The sequence below is a fragment of the Cimex lectularius genome, unplaced genomic scaffold (assembly GCF_000648675.2).
Source record: "Cimex lectularius strain Harlan isolate CLEC.00 unplaced genomic scaffold, Clec_2.1 scaffold2, whole genome shotgun sequence".
NCBI classification, from domain to species: domain Eukaryota; kingdom Metazoa; phylum Arthropoda; class Insecta; order Hemiptera; family Cimicidae; genus Cimex; species Cimex lectularius.
The window spans coordinates 1,203,445-1,228,199 of NW_019394219.1; the positions used below are offsets into that span (position 1 = coordinate 1,203,445).

Below are 24,755 nucleotides of genomic sequence, written 5' to 3' on the forward strand. Positions count from 1 at the left end.
TGAGATGCGGTCTGGTGTGACGTAGGTTTAAAAAAAACATTTTCTTTATTGTATCAACGTTTCGGTCTTTATTGAGATCATCTTCAGTGCTCAAAGTGTTAGTTTTCGTCGTGATGAGAGTCGTGAGATCGTGAGTGGGCACTCTCAACACGATTCACAAAATTGGCACATCTACACGGAAAACAAAACACTGAGCCCTGAAGTTGATCTAAAAAAAATCGAAACGTTGGCTCGATAAAAAAAGTTTTTCTAAAAACCGACGTCACACCAGACCGCCTCTTACAATCTCCAAATATCTATAGATATTCTAGATTGGATAACGGTCACTAAACACCACACATTAATAAAAACATAAGTACCCATAGCCACATAAATCCATGCAAACAACTAGCATGCTGTCTTGTATGGTCCAAACTAAAGAAAAATGTGTAATAAATTAAAAACAAACTATAAATACGTCGATATATTGTAGAATTTAAAACATTGTAAAAAATGATGGACAATAAATAAACCTTAACTTACCTTATGTACAACATTAGTATCATTGGAGCGCAGTAGACTCTCGTTATGCGCTTTCTCTCTTCCACGGTTGAGAACTCATTTATGAAGAATTGGATGAACTCATCAAATCGACCTCAGAAAAAGATGAAAACGATAAAGTAGAAGAAAAACAGGAATGAACAACAGAAAAAAAAGGAGAAATCTCGATTAGTTCAATATTTGAAAGATAATATCATAGATTACGGACCAATAGAGAAACGAAGTAACAAGACTGCTTGCTCAAGCAATGGATCTTCTCCATCAAAATTTCAAAACAGTTGAAAAACCAAAGTAGCCTCCTGTAGCAATGTCCTTTGAGAAAGCTGAAAGAGCAAACTTCGCTGATTCATCACCATCTACTACTAATTGTGGAATTTATTTTATCTTTTTTAGTTGCCAATAATTTTTTCCAGATTTGTTAGGATGTCGTGCGAAAGTGCATACTTGTTGATGTATGTATGCACATATCGTTTTCTTGCATGGAATAAGGTTTATGTATGTTACTGTATATTGTATTTTTCCTATTGGACAAACCCTGATATATGTGTATGTCGTTCATACATAACATTGACGACAGCCACTCGCGATAAAGAAAGTGGCTAATTGTTATGCAGATAGAAGAAAATGTTTCGAAGCTTGAAATTCGAGGTGTGACATCCGAATTTCTCGTTTTCCGCGGTGATGCTTGAGTACTGTACTGCCAATACAGTACAGGAATCGGAGAATAAATTGTGGGTTAAAATAAATAATAAAAGATTTAATCAACAAATCTGACAAGCCTCTTCCTGTCTGTATTTATCAACTAGCAGATTTGAAAGTAAGCCTTATGTAATATAAAATTGACCAGTCATTCTGACGATCCTGCTTCTCGTCAGATATTTGAAATATGAAAGGAAGATAAATTGTATATTAGAGTGAAATTTTTACGCATTTGGGTTTGTCATTTTCATGTCCTTTTTTTAATTTTATCGTAGCAAGACAGAAAATATAATTTTTGAATAATATTCAGGAACTTGTTTAGTCAGTTGTGACTGAATGTAAATAAATGGTATGTACTTATGCAAAAAGTCGAGAACGGTGACGTGATAAGTCTAGTAATGTTTGTTTATCGTGATCTATTTTTGTGTTAGCTTAAACGTTAGAAATCATACTGATAACAGATCGAGGCAAACTGATTTTATTTATCCAATGAATTTCACTCTCTTTTGAAATCGCGTAGTAGGTTAGAATTACGTAGAAACAAGGTCGGAAAATTTCATTTATCTCCAATCTCCGTTGACCTTTCGCCCGATCTATCGTTTAAATCAAAAGGTCAAAAGAGATAGTTATGGCAGTTTCTATTCATAGTGTATGACGCTTCCGAACGTCCGGTTGAAAAAAAAAAAAATTCGGAATCCGACGAAGTCCTTTTCCGCGAGCCGACCCCAAGATAACAACGGACTTTGAAAGAAGGCAATCCCGCCCTGACCTCTCTCCGCTGATCTTCCCGGTTACAAAAACGAAACGGAGATTCTTGTGTAATTGAGCCGAATTGGATCATGCAGTCGGCCGTGGTTTGAACCCGGTAGCATAGCCATGTCGCGAATCGTCTGTACCACGTGCCTTAGATCCATTTCGATATCGCCGCTGATTTACATCCGGTGAAAGTGCCTTAAGTGCTTTTTTTTTTACTTACGATATCAGAAATACCGTGTACGGTACAAAACAGGTGTGCGTTTAACACGTAGACCCAACTGTTTATTCTTAAAATTACGTGAAACAACGAGCACTCGAGTTATTTCGATTTAGTATATATTAATTGATCAGTTCTGGCACAACATATAAAAACTTCATGGTAGACAACAGCAAAGTTTATATTTGTGGTTGATTGTTTGAAAAGTTAAATTATTAGACATCATAATAACAAAATTTAACAGATAACACTATAACACAAACCTATGAATAGCGATAGACAATTTATGTTACTATTGGCACATAAAATAAATAATGTGATACATATACCTACGATTAAGGACTATATATATATATATATATATGTTATATCGCTCCATAATAATTTCATTAATAAATATTACCAGTTGTCAGACCCGTGTGAATTTATGAAGGGGTTCTCTTCAAAAGTGGCATTTTTTTTATTTGAAACATCAGCATAAGATGTTTATAGGAAACATTAGACGATTATGACTATGTTGAGTGTTGCGTGCGGTTGTAGTTTTTTGACGCGCATTATCTAACATGTATTAAATTATGAAAAAGCCGATCGGGACACCGTTAAAAAAAATGTGATTGGTAAAAGTTACAATTGATTTACTATAAATATAAAGCGTGACTGCTACAAAAAATATGGACAGCTGACACAAAAGTGAGGATTGCAAAGGGTGAAAATTGTATGATTGAACGATCAAATACTGCAGCGAACATTTCATAATACTTATTCCTCTGTAACTCAATGAATAAAAAGTAACTGCTTTTTAAGTAGTTTTAGTAACTGCCACTGGATTCGAACCCGGGACCTTTAGCTTACAGAGATGAGCGCCGTGTCAACGGGCCACCGGCGGCCCCGTATATTCCATTGAAAGTGTATGTACAGAAATAAAATGTTAACTTTAATTATTCTTAATTTTAATGATATAGTGTTTGGTCGTAGTCAAAGTTGGAGTGCTTTTTAATCCAAAAACAGTTCTACCAAGCATTCGACTTTATTTGAAATTATCCTCAGGTCTTCTCTGTGTGATTTACTCATAAAACTGTTACGCTTATGGCAAAACATAGGAGCCAATAAAACACCGATCTTTCGTTTTAACAAAAATAAAACAACAAGGAACACGTTTTTTTGTTTTATTTGTTAAATGGTTAAACGTTTTTTCTTTATAAATGTAATTATCACAAGTGCTATTTGACAAGAAGGCATTTTTGGCTATATCTCTCTATATGACTTCCAGTCTAATAACACTTGAGATAATTATATTTATACGGATAAAAAGTTTTACCATCTAACAAATAAAACAAAAACTTTTGTTGTGTTGTTTTTGTTAAAAAGGAAGATAGATGTTTCATTGGCTTTTATGTTTTATCGTAAAATTAACGGTTTTATGAGTATTAAAATGATGGATTAATCCCACAGAGAAGTCCTGAGGACGATTTCAAATAAAGTCGAAAGCTTGGCTTTGATTTGGATAAAGAAGAACCCCCCCAACCTTGACCATAACTTCGACCATCATTACAAGTACAGCAGTTGGTTGATCCTATCAAGAATTTATTCTTAATTTAGCTGTGTTTAATGCACTTGTATTACATCGGAAGAATTATGCAATTAATGGATGCGAAGCCACAGTAGTCGCTAGACTGTCGAATTCGCTAGACTTAGCACAAGTTATTCTCAATTTAATTCACTTTAAAATTGTTTACGAGGAAACCCCAATTAGTTGTTTAAAAATTTACTGTTTACGTGAATGCTTTACTCTTTAATCGACTATTGGTCCTTCAGTCACTTATCAGCATTATGATAAAAAGCGTGTTACAAATTATTCTTCAATGAGAAACAATACATTTTTTAATATTAAGGGTGTGGTGTTTAGCCAATGATTATTCGGAGATCGTGAGGTGCAGTCTGGTGTGACGTAGGTTTTAGAAAAACGTCTTTATCGTGCCAACGTTTCGATCTTTATTGAGGTCATCTTCAGGGCCTGGGATTTATAAACATTGTTTAAACATTACATTACAAAAATTGAATTCACACAATGCTAGAAAATTTTAGAATAAAAAATGAATTTATACAATGGTAGAAAATTTTAGGTAAAAAAAAAAATTATACAATGCTAGAAAATTTTAGATTCAATCAAAGCATTTGTACTCACTAACAAACACTGTGAGCGAGTACAAATACTTTGATTGAATTTAAAATTTGCTAGCATTGTATAAATTCAATTTTTTTAATAAAAATTTTTCTAGCATTGTATAAATTAATTTTTTTAATCTAAAATTTTCTAGCAATAAAAAAATTCATTTTATTTATTTTTTTAAGCTAAAATTTCTTAGCATTGTAAAAATTCAGTTTTTCACATCCTACATGTATTTGTAAAATTTAAACAATATTTATAAATCCCAGGCCCTGAAGATGATCTCAATAAAGATAGAAACGTTGGCATGATAAAGAAGCTGTTTTTCCAAAACCTACGTCACACAAGACCGCATTTCACAATCTCCAAATAATCATTTAGTATTAAGCTTGTTTAGTTTTGACGATGATTACCAAAAACGCAGTATATGAAAATATTCTCAACTGTCCAACCTTCCATACAACCTGTTTTACCTAAAACGTACTTACTTTGTTAATATTCAACTTATTTTTACGATTTATTTTGTGACAGTTAATTACACACGTAATTACAATTAATGAAATTGGAACAGTTAGCCTGCTCAGAATGCAGAATTTGGTTTAATTTGCGACAACCGTAAGTCTTGCCATGTCTTTTTATTAAATATTGTTTTCTACCAAACTTTCATACAAATGGAACGTACACACAATCTAAATTTCATAATCAGACAGACCTTATTGTTTTGTTCATCATTTTTCTAAATGACTCCAACCAATAATCATCAAGGTTGTAACTTCGACAATGGGGGCTTATTCGACATTGAAGCAACGTAATGACTGCAATCGACTATAACCACATGAGTCAATATGACAAAAAGTGTCATGGGCATTCCTCACAACACGTCCTATTTGACAGCACGTGCATATATTAAATCATGCTGGATTATGCTTTAATCCTTTTCCCTTTATACCTAACTACTCAGGGCGACCATGAATTTATTGAAAATTGTGTTTTCCTGAAGATTGGTCCCAATACAAAGAACACGTTTATTATGTTTACCATATATTTAAACGGATTTCTTAAGTTTTTACATACACTTCTAAAATGGGTGGCAGCTGTATTTCTGTTCTGATCAATATTCCTCAGAATAAATCGTTCCTGTTGGAAGAAATTCCTTGAATATGTAGACATGTTCAGAATCTAGGATAGGTTTGTGTAAACTTTTTGTTTTTGTACGTTTGGATCCTGTATAGTTGGTTGTTACTCCAGGTGGTCTACTTTAGGTGGATTTTTGACCATGTAAATTTTTTCGATTGATTTGTCTTTTTTATATTGTTTGGTTTTTGTTAAAAAAACTAATCCTTGTGCTTACATAACATTTACTTGGCGTTTCGGGAATTTACACTATCATCAGGATTTATATACATTTTTACAAGACATAAGTATTACAAAGGATATTAGTAAAATTTTGTTATAAATCAGGCTTACCTTTATAAAAATGATTAAATTGTTCATTATATATAGTTTCTTTTGAAAGATATATGACCATGTTGCATCTGTATTTTTTAATCGACAAGTAATTACTACCGATATATATTTTATCAATTATATTCATTACTATTAATTGAGGGAATTGCATTTTTTCTTAAATATATCGTTCTAGTATGTTCTATTGGGCGGTATGTACTACCCAAAACATTTTTCTAAATAATTCATGTCACATTATTTAAAGTTACACAACATTGAACAATAGTACTTGCCAGGAAACTTAGAATTCTCACTGCACGACCAAATCTTCTTAACCTATTAACAGACACATGTCTATAATATGGATCAACATATACGGACCAATCACAGATTCATAGGAACACGCAGCTTTGCATCTACGCGAATAGCATTCACCACATGAAATCTAGAATTTGATCGGACAGGTTGCTGTGTTAAGCCTTAAGCGTAGGTGGCCGCAATGGTTTAGGAGCTGACACGGTGCTCATCACTGTAAGGTAAAGGTCCCGGGTTCGAATCCAGCCGCCCTGCATTCGAACACGACATACTTACAAATGGGCTTTTTTTCAAAAACACCGGCACCCTGAGGGTTGATATGACCTCTGCTGTTGCGAACCCTCGTTAAAAAGAAAAAAAAAAGCCTTAAGCCGAGTGGCTTGGTAAGCCTGGTCTGACGTTTGTAACGTTTAAGAAGACGTTTACCTCACGCTGTAAAGACTCGTTATTTCTCCAGTTGGCTAGGCCTTTCCAGTTTAATATCGGTAAATACTCGACATCAAAAGTTTTTGGCTCGACTGACAAAAAGCTACAGGACGGTTCGAGCACCCGTCCCACGATCTGTTATGGCTGGTATGTATACTTCACTAAATCTCTCCGTGGCCATTTCATTTGGTCAATCAAATAGATTACACGACATTTGAAAAATGGCAAAAAGGAGGGAAAATTCAAAAGGTGGGTTGAGATGGGAAGTTGGTGTCCGAGTGGATCGAAGTCACGATAGCTCAAGTGGTAGAGTAGCAGCGTAGCTAGCCGAAGTCGTGGGTTCGAATCCCGCTCGTGACACTTACTTTTTTATCTCAACTAAAAACCTTAATTAATTGAAAGATAATAATTAGTCAAGCGGACCACGAAAAATAGTGAATGTATACTGATGATTGGGTCTGTCCGCACAACTGACATGTACATAAATAAACTGTGTGAATCTAGAACGTCGAGCTGTATGTTTTTAACTAGAGAAGAACGGTAAATACCGAGGTCGTTCAAAGGATGGCCCTGTCGCCTATCGAAAATTTTGAACAAATCTGTTTATGGAAACCGATCTGATAAAAAGTGCTATTGGCATTCTTCAGTATTCATCGTTCCTGTCTACGAGAGTAACAGGAAATTGCTGGCATGTCTGAACGTCCAACATGTCTTAAATCTTTTTTAAAGGATTAGACTTCAACTTAAATAGATGTGTTTATTGTTTATCAAGTAACATAATCTGAGTTTTATTTCTACCAATTCCATACAAACTTGTTTTTTTCTTTTATCACGTTCCGTGAGCGTTGTATCACAGTTTTGAACAGTTTTCATTCTAAGAGCGCTCTTGTTTATTTTTTCTCCTCAAGTTTTACCCTTGACTGGCCGACCCTTGGGCACGTTTTTCGCGTCTCTTTTCAGTTCTCAGCACCACCGGCTGAATCGAGCTTACGACGCGGTTTTCCCGGCGTTTTCCCTCTGTATTGTCCGAAACGAAAACATGGAACGACCGCGGCCAAGAAAATCCAGCTGCGAACGGCGTTTTCACGGTCCGGCTTGGAGTTCCAGGGATTTGAAATTTGGGGAAAGCTGGCCGCATAGCCCGGAGAGCCAAAATCGCTTTATCAACGGCAGGGACAGATTTTATCTCCAAGAAAAAAAAAAAGATCAGTAATTATTAACTACTTACTTGACAGCTATTAATAAATTACATCCTCAGCTTTTATTCAAAATTATTTCTTAGCCCCTTGATAGACCTGCTAATTGAGTTTGAGGGACCACAATGGATATATCATATTTGTAGGAAAACTCAAGAAAAACACTTAAAAAATGGGAAATCTCGTTTATAATCCATATTGAACAGGAAAAATGTTCCTTAAAAAAATAATTATTTGGAAATTGCCTTATCATAATTATTTTTTCATTTATAAATATAAAAGTTAAATTTTGACTCTCGAGATATTTTAATGCTTAGAGTGTTCAAACAGACATCCTTATCCTTGTATATCTGAGCTGGGGAGGAAAAAATGGCTCATTTCTTTCCTGCGGCTGTCCTTTAAATTGTAGTAGAGGAAGGACATCGCTGTCCTTAATTACCTACGCATCTTTTACTAATCTAATAATTATCCTGGCCCATCCGCGTACGTCCTCACAAGTTAAATAACTTTCCCTTTCCCAAATTAGGTGATCTTCAGGATTAAAATTATCGCTGAACTGTCATCCTTGGTAACGGATTAATCCATTGAATCTAAGGATAAACTGTCTATATATATTTTTTTTAAGTTGTGAAAATTGGCGTTCTCTGCCTCATTTGTCGTATGTCGAGCATCTTTTCACTTTTTGGCTCATTGTATTCAAGCACGTTCGTGTCGTTTCGTACATTCCAAAAGCGGACCGTTCTGGATTTAATGCTTTTTCAACCTGTGAACATCAAAAGCTTCGTTAAAATATCACTTAAACTAACAGTAAGACAAATGAGCAACGGTTTATGCAGAAATAGTTCCAGCCGAGATAAACCCACAGCCCCTGACGACCGCTCATATAAATTGCAAATTACAAAGCCGAATTGATACAATTAACTCAATTATGATAAAAACCCAAAGCTGACCATTTGAATTAGCACATTCTATAAAATTAAATATGTTGTTGAGAAAATAAAACCATTTTCCGCACTAGTTTTTGTTGCACTTTTTATTCGATTCCGTCAGAATCATTCGGTGCGAACCGTTCTTGGTTGTAATTATGGAAAAAACAAAATATAAAAATGAAAGTGTAAATCACCTTGAGCGAAAATCGCCTGGCTACGGTGAGGCTGAGTTTGGAACTAGTACAAGGTTGAAGGCAAAATAATATTCCTGGCTCTGGAGTGTTAAGAAAACAGGAGCAACTCAAAAGTATCTCTCGGTAAATATATCAGGAAATTTCAAAAATCAACTTAAGATCTGCCGGAAAACAGTTAACAAGATTAACAAAAAGGAAATGTATTAGTTTTACATCAAAAGAGATTCCACTTTTTCCATTAGGGCAAACAAAAAGTCTACAACAATGAATAAAGATAAATTGTAAATAAAATAATAAAATATTAACGACAAAGAAACGTTGATTCATCATTAAGAAGTCCAAGGATAGACACATGAAAATTAAGGCCTTAATATAATAATTTTTTCAAATTTCAATTTTTTTTTAAACATTTTGGTATATATAAATTAATTAACCATCCGGAAGTACTATAAATACAATTGGAAAAATTCAAGTATGTGTTTGTAAGTATCCTCAGATTTGCCAAAATATGCTTGCAATGTACAACGTTATATTCTTATAGTTTCTTTTTTTAATTATAGCCAAGTAATTGTAGTATTAATACGTTTATTAATAAATATTTATCACCTTTTCTTTGTATGCTCACAAGCGGTTTAATCTTTTACTACGGAATAGAGCTAGGGATAAGGGATAGTGATAAAAGAGGTGGTCACAAGGCCCCTCGACCTGAGTATAACTCTTCTAATTTGACAAATCACTGGCTAGTTCAGGTTGTTAATCAACGTCCATAGCCTTGCCAGCGACTCCTTAGAGTAAGATGTTGCTTGTGGCTTTTCCTCTCCTAGTTTCAGGAATGATAATAAACCTTTATAGAAACGTAAAACGTCTAAGGTCTCCTCTTCTTCCTGGTAGCTGATGATAGTTCCTACTTACAGCGTTGTTTTCCAACGGTACGGATTTCGAGCTTTTAGTTCATCATCAGGTTGAAGGAGAACCTAGGAACGTTGCGTTGGCGGGAGATCAGCGGGGTTCACTTTTGCAATTGATGTCGAGAGCCGTGGTTGTAGAACTCCTTCAACCTGATGAGCTAAAAGCTCGGAATCCGGATCGTTGGAAAACAGCACTGTGAGTAGGAAGTATCTTTTAAAAAAGATTGAACACCGCACTCACTCCACTATTCGTCATTCCATTTCTCTCTGCGCAGCATTTCTTCTGTTCATTCTCCTAAGTGGTGCATATGACTTCTTAGGCGGCAGTGCCCTGTCAGGAGTGGAACCAGAATCCTCCAGTTGTGGTTACCCTCCAGTAATTCCTTAAGTTTGCGGATGGGGAGGCCCTTTTATGAACCTCTTCGCGTGCCTCATTCCTGGGGTATTGTTCCACCAGGGTTGGATTAATTAAGGATCCTCTTTCGTGGAAAAATGCAAAGCCACAGTAATAGGGTACGGGAACTAGAGAATTCACATTGTCTCTTTTTTTGGTCAAAATATGCGCCCTTTTATTGCGTATATGTCCCGAATGCTCAGGGACCCACCCTGGGTCAGGTCATGACTTCTGCCAGGGATTCCATGCTATTTGCATTCGCTTTTTGCCTTTTCCTCTTAGAGGCTAAGTCCTTAAGTACCTCTTGGCAGTCGGAAAGAAAGCCATCTTCCTGGAATGTGTCCTAACGTTTTTATAGCTCTGGCGCAGTGTTCAATTGTTATAGTTTCAGACTGGAAAACTGTAGCGTAATTTCCTAAGACTCATCCGTAGGACTCCAGCTCCATAAACGACATAGGTTTATTGAGCCGTCAATATACCAGTTGGAGGTACCTTCAGAGGTATTCTTGTGGCCCACTCTTCCTGTTCTGGTATAAGCACCTTGGACTTGTTGGTGAAGTTATATTTTGGAGTAGTGGTATGCCAAGTGTGACATACGCCTGTATCTCCTCCCTAAATCGGCATTGTTCGTTGACATGGCGTATCCTTGCAAATGGTTGTCTGTTTATGATCCTGTGGGCCTAAATTCTGCCTTTTCCTTGGCTTAGAATGTGGAGCGGTGGAAAGTTTAACACTTCCAAGGCCAGCATTACTACAGAATAATAATAGCCTTTTATTACCAATATCAGAAATATAAAAATTCTTTACGAATTTTATAATTCTAAAACAAAATATATTATATTTAAAATGTATTATGTTCAATTTTGGAGGTCCATTTTATCATTGAATAAGTTGGAGGACCTAATAACGTAATGTTTCATGAAGCGGAAGCCAATATTCATTTTTGGGCTTCGATTTAGCATTCGTAATAAAAAGAGGAAAAAACACATTGCTACGACTTTAAAAGTAGGATGTCATAGCTAAAAAAGTGTTATGCATAAGCGATGATTCCTATTCTTCCTCGTAAATGCGATGTAGTACATTTGTGACTAATTTCCTCTGCTCTCCGGGCAATATCGCCTCTCAAATAAACCGTTCGGACTTGTTCGGTCGGGTGTAGATCGTCCCACGAGCCACCCAGTTGCACAATCATTCGAAGTTCCGAAGCGGACTTCGCCTATAAAACAATTCAGAATGTTAAAAATGAAGGTAAACTCGGCCGGCTCCTTGAGTTATGCAACGTTTTAGACACGGGGAAATAGCTGCCAAGGCTGCCGTCGGAGCTCGACGGACACCTTTGACTCCATGCGACTACAGTTGCGATAAACCTGTGGGAATTTCGATGAAAAAAAAGGCCTTCGAATAACGTTTCTCACAGTGTTTACATCCGGTGGCTCTCGTGCCTGAGTGATAATTGATACAAGCCCCGGTCTATTTTTATTTAGTACTGCAAATACATGCCTAGGTTTGATTGTTTTATGCCCAATTACGGCGTCGAAAGAATGCTCCCGGATTCCGTTTGTAGCAGCCCGGTTGAACGCGAGGAATGCAGATAAGACGCATTTCTGGATAGCCGGGCCAGACATTTGGAAATAGATAAAACATTTTCTAAGCGGACGGTTGCTGCTTCGTTGGAAGTGCACGTTCGTTTAATTTGCCAAACAACAAAGCTATTATTTGCAAGGAAAACATTAGGAATAGAAAATGTATTCAAATTATTTCTACCCTGCTGAAGACATAAACTTGGCCAAGAAACAGTAGATTATACCACTGAGCTTGTCTGGCTGCTGAGAAATTAAAATTGTTTAAAGGTAACGATTACAATATTAACATCGAAAATATTTGTTCAGTCTGTAACCTTCTAAAAATGGAAAATTTAGAACATTTCTTACTAAGGTGCCCAATATACCATAGTATGAGAAGCCATTTACTTTAACAAGCATTTAATTCTAAGCGAATGACATTTATTATTTTCTAATGGGTGCGTTGAAACATATCGTTTATTGATCTTTTTAAAGTAAGGTAAAGGAAGAATCTTTTATGTAAGGAAAAGAAATTTTGAATTTTTCCCTCTTTTTTTTACCATTTTTCAAAAATTGAAATTTTGAATTTCTGGGAAAAATTTCAATTTTTGAAAAATGACAAAAAAGAGGGAAAAATTCAAAAAGGTGAGGTTGTGATGGGAAGTTAGTGTTCGAGAGGATCGAAGTCCTTATAGCTCAAATGGTAGAGCAGCGGCGTATTGAGCCGAAGGTCGTGGGTTCGAATCCTGCTTGTGACACTGACTTTTTTTATCTTAACCAATACCTTGCATAAATAATAACTCTTTCTTACTAACTTAATCCCTTCTAAGTGATTCTCGCAAAAAAAAAGTAATACCTTTCTCCTTAAAACATACCAGTAATTGCCGTAATCCTCACATTTAGGCTACTTATAATTTTGATTTTTAGAAGAATTTCAATGATGAAGACATATTCAAATCTCTTGACCTGTTTTACTTGATATGCTCATTTTTATATTTATATAAGTATCTTCGAGTGGTTCTCAGTATATTTTCCGTAATGTATGCACTTACAAGTACTGCAATATCAACAAAACAAATTGTAGTACTACGTAAAAAAAAAAAAGCAATAACAGAAAAACAGACTTTTCTGTAAAATTTGGCAAGAATGGTATCCCATTTTACTTGGTGATTTTCTTATCGAGTTTAAATTCTGCGAGTTTTTTTTAACGTACTTTTGACATCTCGATCAATATCGTACTTAAAAAATATTAATTAATTGAAAAGTATTTAATTGGTCAATCGGACCACGAAACCTAATCGATTCCATATCGTTTATGTTTAATAAGTGAACTTATCATTTTTGCATATATTATGTATTTTTAATATTATAAAGTTGTATTAATTTGTTTTCTATTTTAGTTTTATTTCAACACTCATAGCTGGAAGTTTGTATTCATGTAATAAAAAGTTAGTACCAATTTCTTTAAAGTTCTCTTGGTTGTTATCAGGTATGTGGTCAAAGAAAATATTTTTAATTTTAAATTTTCGCCTAGTGGAAGAGGAAAAAAAGGAAAAAGATTTTCAGTATTAACATGAAAAAAGAATTTTCTGACTAAAAATAAGTAAGCATAAAGTTGAATTGGCCAAAATTAAAATGTTTAATATATCCTTTTGTAAAGCCCTGAAGAAGGTACAATAAAGTTCCGAAAGCTAGGCGAAGATTTACAATTAAAAATATTTTCTTTGACCATAGCCCTGATAAAACCAAGGGAACATTTTCCGCATAGGTTGGTCGATAAATCTACAAAACAAATTTATTTAAAGTTTCATGTTTTGTATAAGTGCAAAAATCATGGAAATGTACGGGACGTTGTTCTAAATTATATTGTCTCATGTATATACATATTTTGTAATAATACGGACAATTATCTATCATTAGTAATAATGGCAATAGAACGACAAAAACAAGCAATTTTACAAGAAAATCATAAATATATTTACATACTGTAATAGTAGTTTTATTTTTCTGAAATTTTGCTCGCTAATCTGAAGTCGTTGAACTGTCAGCGGTTTGGTTATGACGACCCAGCTATTTCACTATTGTTTTTCTTTCACACATCTTTTGGCGAATCTCCAGTCTGATTAGTTTTTGTTATTTTTTTTCTGATTTTTATTGCGTTTTATCGATGATTGGGATTTTATCATTGTTGCGCCATATGTTCGCCATTTCGATAGATCAAAAACGAAAAACTAACATCGTTTACTTTAATCATCAAATAATGTGTAAGCTACGACAGACCGTTGATGAATAATGAATCACGGGATTGACACGCAGTTACGCCATTCTTCGTATCATAAACAATTTATTTCATATTGAGTCTCGAGTAAATATTTATGAACTAGCGTTTTTATTTGCTGTGTCCTTGTACAATTAGTTCGCAGTTTGATCGTCCCCCACACCTTGCAGATCAGCCCACTTCAAGTTGTTTATATTTTACTATCAAACGTTAAAATTTGTTATCAGGTATTGGTTGAGATAAAACAGTCAGTGTCACGAGCGGGGTTCGAACCCACGACTCTCGGCTAAATACGCCGCTGCTCTACCACTTGAGCTATCGCGACTTCGGACCCCATCTCAACCTACAACCTTTTGGATTTTTTATCTTTTTTGCCATTTTTTAAATGCCGTGCAATCAGGATTCGATTCTCGACGACATTTAAAGTGGCCATGGGTAGCTGTTAGTGATGTTATACTTCGACTTATTTATTAAATTCATTATATTTAGTGCTCTATTGACCAAATTACTTCTTTGAATTGATTAATCTTTTTATGTAAGGTTTCGGTTGAAAGGAAAAAGCTAGTGCCATGAGCGGGATTCGAACCCACGACCTTCGGCTCAATACGCCGCTGCTCTGACCACTTGAGCTCAACCTACAACCTTTCTAATTTTCCCTCCTTTTCGCCATTTTTCAAATTTCGGATAATCAGGATTCGATTCTAGCCGATATACGAAGTGGCCACGGGGAGCTGTTAGTGATGTTTTACTTCCTTTTAATTATTAAATCCATTATATTTAGTGGTCTATTGACCAAATTACTTCTTTCAATTAATTAATCTTTTTATGTAACGTTTTTGGACGAAATGAAACTTTTTCATATACTTAATTGAAAGAAGTAATTTGATCAATAAACCACTAAATATAATGGATCTATTAAATAGACTTGTTTTAACAGTTTTAGTATGGGGCGTCGGTGGCTGCAACGGTTTAGGCGTTGACAAGGCTGTCATCACTGTAAGGTAAAGGTCCCGGGTTCGAATCCAGCGGCCCTGCATTCGAATCCGACATACTTACGAATGTTTTATTTTATTTTTTTTTGTTTTCCAAAAACACCGGCACCCTGAGGGTTTATATAACCTCTCCTGTTGCGAACCGCGAACCTTCGTAAAAAAAGTTTAGTGATCAATGAATGATTGAATGAAAATAATCCGTTTTTCATCCTTTCCTAAAATTATTAAATAAGTAGTTACTTTTATACTTTTAGTTAGATAAAAAAGTCAGTGTCACCTGAGGAAGGGAAAAATCAAAAGTTTGGGATGAGATGGGAAGATGGTGTCCGAGGGATCGAAGTCACGATAGCTCATGTGGTAGAGCAGCGGCGTATTTAGCCGAAGGTCATGAGTTCGAATCCCGCTCGTGACAATGAGTTTTTTTATCTCAACCAATACATTAAGATTAATTCAAAGTTGTTATTTGGTCAATCGGACCACGAAATAGAATGAATTTAATTTGTTATCAGGTGTAAATTTGGTTTCGTTTGATTATTGGCCTGAAACTCAGATACAAACGATATTTACTTATTAATGAATATGTTTGTCCTAAGTCTATCTTACCTTCATGTCTAATTTAAGTATAATCTTTATTGACTTCATTTAATGCTAATTTAAAAATTCTTTATTCATTATATGAATTAAACAATAGTTACCGGAAATTAATATTAATTTAATTTAGGGAATAAAAGATTCTCCTGTTACATAACATCCTCTTTGTATTAATAAATGGACACTAGGGGTTGTTATTATGTATAGGGGGGGCCAATTAACCGAGGCGAACTTCTCCCGTTGGGGGTTTCACCCCCTTTAAATCATCTCGAAGTTCTTGTAATAAAGGGGCTTCAGCACCGTTTAATTGGCCATTACATCTTCAAAATGGCAATCTTCGAACCCGCGCGGGACAAACTATCGGCTGGAAATAGTCCGAGAAGCAGCTGAATCTCGACATCTGTTTTCTTCGAGGGACAGATGTGTGTAAGGAGGCGTCGAGCTTAAAATTTCGTGGACCATTATCCCCATTGTTATCCGATCTTTTTTTTCTTTGGTACTCTTTTTTAACTCAGACTTAATTAAGTCGGATCTTAAAAAAAAAAATTGTTCGCCGAAGCCCCAGAACCGGCTAATCTCCCTAGAGCACATCTGAAATAGTCTGCTGTGAGTCGTGACAGCAGTTTCACCAGTGACATTTAGGTAATTTCGCTCCAATAAACTTGAAAATTATTTAGAGTAGGGATAAGAAAAAAGAGGGAATTTCGCCAATTAATCAGCATAAAAAACAATTTCAATTCCAAAGATTACATTTTAGACAACATTGTTTCTCTTATTGCCTTTCTTGCCGTAGACCAATTAACGTTTTGTACCAGTGAGAATGAGATTCAAGGTGTTTTTCATTGTGAACTGAAAAATCGAGGCCGGTGATCAATTTGAGAGACATTACATTCCTAATAAATCCGGAGAAAGTGGAATGCGCCGTTGTTTAATAAGAATTTTCTTAACCTCTCAAATATTGTCCTATAATATTTTTTTAAGAACAAGTTTACGTAAGTACAAAAAAAATTAACCAAACAGTGATAAGTCCTGGATAAAACAAATATCTACTACAAACCACTTTTGTGCTTTATTCGCCATTGTGTAATGGTTGTCAGTAATAATATATTAAATTACTCTAAATGTTTTTAGTTGGTCGTAGTTAATCAAAGTAATCATTTAAATTGAGTTTATAAGAATATTTTCAACAACAAGGATTATCCTTTGGGATAAGCTAATCCCCAACCGCAGGCTCGGCTGTGCCAGCTGAGAGAGAAAAGGACGAGGAAGGACCTCTTTCACGTTGTTGAAGGCACCTGCTTTTGTTTGTAAATGGCAAGGAGTTGTGTATGTCACAGATCATTTTTTTTTCTTAATCTTAACACATTTCGTACATGTAATTACAATTCATACATTAGTACATTTAACACATACATTAATACAAGAAGGTTATTGTTGTAATTTATTTGGGTCAGGTCCCGATTTTTGTATTTTTGCAATTAAAATTTGCTTGAGTTTGTGGCACGGATTTTTTTTTAATTTTATTTTTACACTCGTAATAATCGTAATAATTCGCAAAGACCGTAATAATTTATAATTTTTATGTAAAGTGTGGCTGAGGTGAAAAATTAGTATAGTGGAGCCGAAGGTTTGGGTTCGAGTCTCGCTCGTGACACTAATTTTTCATCTCAATCACATTTTACGTAAATCTTATTAAATTACTTTGCCTATTCGAATATTTAATCAGAAATCTAGAGAAACGTGATGAATAGGACATGTTGTCTTTGTTTCTTTGATATTGTTTGATGTATACATCTATGTTTATATCACCAATAGTGGAACTTACCATTATTTATTATTGTCTGTCGTTTTTGTTTTCCCAAATCTGTAAAAGTCACACCATTGAGACTCGTTAAACCCATCGACTTCGAATGTTGATACTGAAAATTTTAATTCTAAGTATAGTTTTATTTATTTTATTCTGTGGTCTTTTTTCAACTTATTTTAGTTTAAACATGTCTAAGACAATGTTTTGAACAAAGGATGTGGGTTTTTTTATGATGTTCAGAATGGTAAAATTTGCAGGCATAAAATAATTATTTTTATGATTTTGTTTTGTTTCGCTGCCTGGCATAACAGGCAACTCTTTTGCAGTTTTCTATTGTAAATTTTCGGAAGAAAAGATCTCGAGAAAAATCATAGAAAAATGCATTTCAGTTGGCAATAAATTTAGCATGGTACTTATCATTCATTTGATAAGCAATTAGATTCAACAGGAATTTAATTTTTTTTTATTCGCGGAATTTCGAATCTACTCGCCTTTATCTGAATCGCCCGGAAGAAAGTGAATTAAGGCAGGACTAGTACAATATATTGACTCTTGACAGCCAGCTCCGACCTACCTATGTCTATCCTCTATTTGCGATGACGCCCTCGCACGGGTCGCCAACAAAAGGTGAAAACGGGTCAAATAAATAATTTATGCAAGCTCCATTCGTATTTCCAGCTGGAGAAATTGCGCCCTTTCGCCGGCCGATTCATCTCGACCCGTATGCAAATCGGCCAAAAGACTCCCACCGCGCCGAGTTCACTGGCCTTAAAATCTTTGGCCATCACGAACGCGTTTTGGCTCGCTGTCGCAGCGAACAAATCGACGTAGATTCGTGAAGTACATGTCAAAAAAAAAAAAACCTTTCGCATAATTTAAACTCGATAAGAAAATTACCAAGTAAAATGGCATACCATTCTTGTCAAATTTTACAGAAAAGTCTGTTTTTCTGTTATTTCTTTTTTTTTTTTTTTTTTTTTTTTTGTACGTAGTACTACACTTTGTTTTGTTGATATTGCAGTACTTGTAAGTGCATACATTACGGAAAATATACTGAGGACCACTCGAAGATAGTTATATAAATATTAAAATGAGCATATCACGTAAAACAGGTCAAGAGTTTTTTTGCGAGAATCACTTAGAAGGAATTAAGTTAGTAACAAATAGTTATTATTATATATGCAAGGTATTGGTTGAGATAAAAAAGTCATTGTCACAAGCGGGATTCGAACCCACGACCTTCGGCTATATACGCCGCTGCTCTACCATTTGAGCTATAGTGACTTGGATCCGCTCGGACACCAACTTCCCATCTCAACCTCACATTTTTGAATTTTTCCCTTTTTTGCCGTTTTTCAAAAATTAAAATTTTGAATTTTTCCCTTTTTTGTCATTTTTTCAAAAATTGAAGATTTGAATTTTTCCCTCTTTGCCATTTTTCAAAAATTGAAATTTTGAATTTTTCCGTTTTTGTCATTTTTCAAAAATTGAAATTTTGAATATTTCCCATTTTTCAAAAATTGAAATTTTGAATTTTTCCCTCTTTTTTGCCATTATTCAAAAATTGAAATTTTGAATTTTTCCCTTTTTGCCATTTTTCAAAAATTGAAATTTTAAAATTTTCCCTTTTTCCCATTTTTCAAAAATTGAAATTTTGAATTTTTCCCTCTTTTTTGCCATTTTTCAAAAAATGAAATTTTGAATTTTTCCCTCAAGATTAAGTAATTGAAAGATGTTAATTGGTCAATCGGACCACTAAAGCTAATGATTTATTAAGTTAAAAGTATATCTTCACGAAAGCTAAGTATATCATGGCCATTGCATTAGATTACACATTTGAAAAATGTCAAAAAGGAGGGAAAATTCGAAAAGTTGGGTTGTGGTGGGAAGTTGGTTTCCGAGTTGTGGGTTCGAATCCCGCTCGTAATACTGACTTTTTTATCTTACCCAATACCTTGCATAAAGATTAAGTATTTGAAAGATGTTAATTGGTCAATCAGACCATGAAAGCGAATGGAGTTATTATTAATCATCCTAAATGTAGTAAAGACCTAACATTTTCGTCTGTCCTAAAATTTATTTGCGCTAAAAGTAATTTTTTTCCTTAAAAATAGTTGATATTGGGTTTATCAGTAAGAGGAAAGAGGTCAGGGGCACATGTTAGATAAGTGACCCAAAAGCGGAGTGTCCTATATGGATATCAATCCGGCATACATCCTGGAAATATACGTTGCCAATCCTGTTTATTATTAAGTTTCTACCGACAGCCTTCTTGTACGTTTTCACATTTTCTATGTACGTGTTACGACGTCAGTTTCTGAACGTATCTCGAAATGAAACTGATAGTTCCTGGTCTTCAACTGAGTATTGGAGTGAAACAGGGCGTCCAACAGGGAGAACTGGCGGACCGGAACGTTTTCGATCACATTACTGTCAAATCGAACGTGGCGTATCTGTATTAGATTTTGGTTTATGGTTGATAATGCTGTAATATATAAGCGACATGCTCTAACGTAATGAACTCGATTGTTGCAGCCAGCTTGCTGTGCCACTCTTTCCGCCCGTTAATTTTTTTTTCAAGATTTTCATGTAGCTCGATATGACATGTACTGAGGGGAGTTAGTAAACATAGTTGTTCTCTCAACATTCCACAAGGAAAATTCTAGGCATGAAAGTGAGGCCAGTCGCTTGAACGGATTGGGGAGGGTATCCGTTGTATAAGAATTGGGGTGAAAGGAAAGCTTATTGTGTGTCGTGGAAAATTGGTTGAGGTTATTGTTTTGCGGGAGGTCATTATGAAGAGTGATGTAGCGATCATTGACCATAGTTCTGAAGTCTAGATTGGAAAGATTATATTTTCCGAGCGTTTTTTTTCCATTCTTGATTTCGTGTCAGTAGGTTGGATAGTAGTCGGAGCATCTGTTTAATTCATGTAGTTTAAGTCGTGTCTGCTGGTTCGAGTTTGTCGTGACAGATAGAACCGTCTGGTCTGTGGCCGTATCCGATCATTTTTCCACGTCCTGCATTTTTGATTTTCTGCAGCATTAAAGATAGCAAAAAGCTGTCTGACAGACCAGCCAAGGTAGGCATACCAAAATGACTGGAAACGGCCAAACTGCAGAATATTTTATGAAGGGTTTTTCTTCGGGGGCTAAATTAGGGTTTCTTCTTTCCTTCCATTTACTTTATTGACTTCGATATTACAATATTTCTGCAGTAACAGACGCTCGTTTGTTGTGTACAGACCAGTCATAGATCAGCAAACTTGGTTTTATCCCGATGTTTATTATTCTTGACAAATTTAAAGTAAACAAAAAAAAAATAGTCTTGTCTATTTTCAACGTTTTCATTTTGTGAATTTGAAGTGGTTCACGATCCTAGAGGTCGTTCCATGTATTTGATGAAACGACGGAAACGATATCGTTCAACACATCATTATTAGAATATGACTAAGACAAATAAACAAATTCAACTGGTACAGTCATATACACTCGGAAATGTCGACCTAATAGACAATTAATTGTGTTTGTTGACTGAATCTCGAGAAAAGTACACGTAATTCGTTAGATATTAAACACTTTAGAATTCTAGCCGTAATTCAGTGGAGTACTAGTTTTTTAAAACGTGCCCAATTTAGCAAAACTGTTGGCCGTTTTCAATGTAGTTGGGACGGGTCGTTTGTTGCAAAATTCCGAAATAATTGTAGGGGGCCTGCCCTAATGTGAAATACGTGCCTCAGCCGATACGAGGGCAGATGGCGAGATTTTTATAAAATGTAGAAAACACTGGCCCGTCCTCTCTCGCTCAACAGGTGTTGGACGTTTGTTCCCTCTCCGGGGTCTTGCTGAATTTTAATACGCGGCAGCTCAATCAGTGGGAACTTTATATTATTTTTCAAGACCTCAAGGGCGTGCGAATACGTTGCAAAGAAATTCGATTGTTTAAAAAAATTCCACGATAATATCCGATCCTTTTAAAAAGGATTGAACACCGCACTCACTCCACCGTTCATCACTTCGGATAATATCCGTCCTAATAAATCCTTTATCCATCTCGCTTATTAAACGTTAGTTTTTATTAATTTGCAGTAATGAAAAAATCAATATTATTAATATATTTAATATATGCTTATATTTTGGTAAAAAGAGGAATCCTACATCATGAATATCTTCTCCCTGAACTGAGAAATATAGAAGCAAGGGTATCGCTCTACAATCCGCTCCAACTCTCCACATAATGGCTGTCTACAATCCCCCAAATTAAAGGCTGACTAGGGACATTCAGATACTTCTGGACAGGAATCATGTTTTATTCATCGGAGACCTCAACAGTAAACATACGTCTTGGGGTTGCCAGCGAAGTAGCGAAAACGGTACGAGGCTACTTGAGATTGTCAGCAATTTCAACTGCAACCTAATAGCTCCGCCAGAGCCAACATTTTTCAGACAAGGCCGACAACCAGACATGTTAGATCTGGTAATAGTAAAGGGAATAAGTGTTCCAGTGACAGTCCAAAACTTAGCACAACTAGCATCAGACCACACGCCACTCATCACGTTCAACAAATGGAGGAATAATTATCTCGTAGTCCCTTGATTCAAGGAAAAATATGCTAGTCTAAATACAAAGACTATATCTCGAACAAGATAAGTATGCCTAGGAAATTGACCAATAAAGAGAACATCGACGGTTGCATCTTGAAACTGGAACAGGTCATAAAAGAAGCGATCGCAGCCTCCCTGCATGAAAGAACATCTTCCCGTAAGGATATGAGAGACCAGCTACCCAAGTCAATTGTAGATCTCATCAGGCTGAAAAACAGAACAAGGCGCCAATAGCAGCGGAACAGACAACATCCCTTAGAAGGCAACTTAACTACTTGCAGCACAAAGTAACTTGGGAGCTTGACTACATCCGAAAGGAAATATACCAAAAATACCTTGGAGACATTCATCCGGGAGACAGTTCGTTATGAAAAGAAACAAAACGTATTATACAAAAGCAGTCTCGAATTCCTTCCATTACAAGCAATGCCTCCGTAGCTGTTACAGACCAGGTCAAATGTGAAGTGTTCGCGGAGTTCCTTGGACTCTCTCACATCCTAGTTGGCCAGTCAGCTTCAGTGAGGAGATCAACGCACAAAGAGCCACAGCTGAACCACCATTCGCGTATATTTCTCCCAAGGAACTGGCACGTTACGTAAGACTGCTCAAAATTAAAAAGCCACCAGGACATGACGAAATCCCACCTATTGCAATTAAGCAGCTACCCAAAAAAGCCATGTCAATGCTATTGCACATCATGAACAGTTGCCTGCGTTTGGGGTGCTTCCCTAAAACCTGGAAGACTGCGGAAGTCGTCATGCTCGACAAGCCGGGAAAGGACCCAAAGTCTGATATTTCCTGTAATATGTGATATTTTCTGTGATATTTAAATGGTAGAATAAGTGTTTAAGCTGTTATAAAAGCTGCTAATACAAATGGGCTCCTGTGGAGCAATATCACTAACACATGCCATTATAAATTTCTTCAATCTCAGAAGCATAAAAAAACAAATGTAATTGTTGGCCTAGTGAATAAAATAATTAAAAAAAAANTATATATATACTAATATATTTAAAGCAAAAAAATCATCGTTGGCCACAAGTACCATGGTTGACAAATTGCCATGATTTTAATGTTGGGTTAACAAATTGCCATGATTTTAATGTTGAGTAATCACTAATCAGTGATTCACTTGTGCAACGTTTGACTCATTTTTCGTCGGTTAAAAATTAATTAATACCTTTACAATCAAAACTATTTGTCACTCAAAAGTAAGCAGCCAAAGAAACAAATTGTGACTCACCCTTATGACCAGAGATGAGTCCAGTGAGAGATACTCTTAAATAGTTTTATTGCTTATTTAATGGTTAACTATTACAGCCAATATTTAATCAAATGTGTTGGTATTAATAAAAACGTGCTAGATTAACAGGCGATCTTCTCATCTGACGAATCGTTTTACTTTGATTTGTAATTACGACATTAAATTTGTCAGCATTTTCGAAAAAAAACGTTATACACTTTAGAAAATACAAAAATAAATTTAAATGTAGTATAGGTGGATCGATGATTGTTAGGTATATTTATGACTTAATGACTTATAATTTGCATTTTTTGACATTAAATGACCTCTAATACTTTTAATTATTTTGACTTTAATTTACAATTTATTCTAACTACTTGTTAATTACTATCAACTATGCTATTACTCTCGTTCAACCTTAGAGTTAACAAATTACAAACGCAATTTATTAAATTCGGATAAATATCTATAATGAAATAAAACATGTAAAAAAACATTTAAAGTTATGTTTAATCTAAATGTACGAAAGAATCATATCAGCCGGATGTCAGTCCGATCTCATAGTTGAAAAATAGAGCGAAGAATTGGATTAAACAATGATTCATTTTAACAAATAAATCTTGCGATTTATATTAACTATTAATTTTCAGAAAAAATAATTGATTTTATTCATTTAGCATCGTAAGTTTTAAAATTTTGTGTAACTAATCTAGGAGGTTAATAGAAAATGTCATAAAACAACTTTTTAATAAATAAATCTTGTGGTTTATATTAACTGTTATTTTTCATTTAAAAAAAATATTGATTTTATTCATTTAGCAGCGTAATTTTTAAAATTTTGTATAACTAATCTAGGAGGTTAATAGAAAATGTCATAAAACAACTTTTTTAATAAATAAATCTTGCGATTTATATTAACTGTTATTTTTCATTAAAAAAAAATTTATTTTATTCATTTAGCTGCGTAAAATTTAAAATTTTCTGTAACGAATCTAGGAGGTTCATAAAAAATGTCATAAAACAACTTTTTAAGGTAAAATTTTAAAATCGATCAAAAATCCGATTAGATTGGGTTTAAGGGAGCTTATGGACTTAGAACAGAATGAGTAACTACCAGTAAACTAATATCTAAGGATTTTTAATTAATTAAATTCGGGGAAATCTCTATAATAAAATAAAACATGTAAAAAAATATTGGTTATGTTTAATTTAAATATACGAAAGAATTATGCTTATCGTGATGTCACTTCTATCTCATAGGTTGAAAAATAGAGCGAAGAGTTAGATAAATAATGATTCATTGTAACAAATAAATCTTGCGATTTGTATTAACTGTTATTTTTCAAAAAAAAAAATATTTTATTCATTTAGCAGCGGAAAATTTAAAATTTTCTGTATCGAATCTAGGGGGTTAATAAAAAAATGTCATAAAACAACTTTTTAAGGTAAAATTTTAAAATCTATCAAAAATCCGATTAGATTGGGCTTAAG

General features: G+C 34.8%; 1 protein-coding gene and 1 non-coding gene across 3 annotated transcripts in view; one reads left to right on the forward strand and one right to left on the reverse strand.

The window, feature by feature from the left end:
• LOC106668244 (formin-like protein CG32138) overlaps nt 1-24,755 on the forward strand; it is a 134,204-nt gene that overhangs the window by 33,248 nt on the left and 76,201 nt on the right. The window lies entirely within an intron of this gene.
• Trnay-aua lies at nt 18,629-18,701 on the reverse strand. The gene has a single exon. It is a non-coding gene; the product is annotated as a tRNA-Tyr (tRNA).